This window comes from Vulpes lagopus, chromosome 3 (genome assembly GCF_018345385.1).
Source record: "Vulpes lagopus strain Blue_001 chromosome 3, ASM1834538v1, whole genome shotgun sequence".
NCBI classification, from domain to species: domain Eukaryota; kingdom Metazoa; phylum Chordata; class Mammalia; order Carnivora; family Canidae; genus Vulpes; species Vulpes lagopus.
The window spans coordinates 60,462,114-60,464,012 of record NC_054826.1 but is presented as its reverse complement, the minus strand read 5'-3'; the positions used below and the strand labels follow the sequence as shown (position 1 = coordinate 60,464,012).

General features: G+C 40.9%; 1 non-coding gene across 1 annotated transcript; it reads left to right on the top strand.

Annotated features, from left to right (window-relative positions):
* Nucleotides 1–1,421: 1,421 nt before the first annotated feature.
* Nucleotides 1,422–1,528, top strand: LOC121488474. Its single transcript, XR_005987099.1, has one exon. It is a non-coding gene; the product is annotated as a U6 spliceosomal RNA (small nuclear RNA).
* The last annotated feature ends 371 nt before the right edge of the window (nucleotides 1,529–1,899 follow it).

Sequence of the window (1,899 nt, the reverse complement as noted above, 5' to 3'; positions counted from 1 at the left end):
ATGTTTGGGGAATTACCAACAGAGCTGAGCTGTAGAAAGGACTGACTCTTAACATCCACAGCATAGCAGGGATTCTGGATGCACAGACTTGCTCCACCTTTCCCTCCTCTCCTGTGTCTTCTGATTTTTGTTTGTTTTGTTAGATTTGACATTGTCACGACCTATACTGTTTTAACCTCAGTTTCTCACATGTCTTAGATTCTGCTCTGTAGTTAACTGCATTCAGTTTTTACTGCTAGGTCTTGTACAGCACAGCCCTTATACTCACAAGTTTTTTTTTTTTACCTCTTTTGGATTCATTTACTAGGAAGGATTTGATGGGAGCTACCTTTCTGAGACCTTCTCTGTTGTCTTATATGTGATGACACCTCAGCTGGGTTAATAAACATTTTGGGTCACATTCTGCTCACCCCCACCCCCTGAATTCTCTAAGAGTTGTTTTTCCATCTTTCGACATTGATTGTTGCAGAGAGGAGCATGCAGGCAGCCTGACTGTGCCCCCCTGTAGCTGACTCAATTTCTCTGCCCATTGGAGTCTTGACTTCTTGAGTGAATTGTTCTGAGAGGAGAAATTACCCTTTGTAATGCAATTTCAGATATATCTTTATTTTAGAATATTGTCTTCTCTTATATCTTTGACTACTTCTCTGCGTTCTGACTCATTCTGTTGCTGTTGTTCTTAAAGAGTTGGGGTGTATTTGGAGGCTTGGTTCCCCAGAGTCTCATCATATTCTTTGTGTAGATTTCCTTTGGGAACCAGGAGCCATGGGCTTGAAGCTGCTCCTGCCACTTCAGCTCTTAACTTTGCCATAGGGGTCAGGTGTAAAATGGCAGAGTGCTCTGTGCATTGCTACATGGGCTCTGAGCAAAGCCGGCCACCCCATCATCTCATTGTCATGTTTGTTGGGGTACCTAATAATTGGTACTGTTTGTTGAATACTCCTGTGTGTTCCTTTTTCAGGAGAGAAATTTTTGTTGTAAAAGGAGAGAAGTGAGGTGGTCTCTGGAGGGAAAAATGGGGTTAGGGAAGGCTACTTTTTTTTTTTTTTTAAGAGTTTGCTCATATGTTGACAGGGGTGATCCTGTTGAGAGGAGGAACATGATTCGTGGGAGAGAGAGGAAAGAGCGCTGAAGCCATATCCTCAACTAGGCAAGAAGGTGTAGACTTAAAGCACAACTGGGAAGATAGGCTATAATTAGACATTTTGCTGAAATCTGTATATCCTGTACTTGCAGGACCCTCCAGACCCCACCCCTTAGGAGGGTGGCAGCAGGTATGGGGGAAGAACCTGAGGCTTTACCATTTACCAGCAAGAGACTAGATCCTCCATGGCCCTGTGCTTCTTGCAGAGGAGCCTAGAACAGACTGGGTAACCTCTCTCAGACTGGATTTCAGTCTCTTGTAAAATGCCAATGATCCCGTGCTTGCTTTGGCAGCACATTTACTAAAATTGGGATGATACAGAGATGATTAGTGTGGCCCCTACACAAGGATAATATGCAAATTTGTGAAGCATCCCATATTTTAAAAAATAAAATAAAATAAAATGCCAATAATCCCAAGTATTAAACAAGTAAGTGTTAAATCAGACAATGTAAGCAGAACATAAAGAAAACAAAAGTGACTTCAGTTCCACCATTGAGAGATAACCACCTTTACCATACATACTTGAAAATAATATTCTTTATATACTGTTATGTTACATGCTTTTAGCACTTAAATACATTAAGGACAATGTTCCATGTCATTTAATGTTTTCCTATAACACCATTTAAAAAAAAATGTGTGTAGGTCACTCCAGCAGAAGGACTTAGCAGTTTTTTTAAAAATTTTTATTTATTTATTCATTCATGAGACACAGAGAGAGAGAGGCAGAGACACAGGCAGAGGGAGAAGCA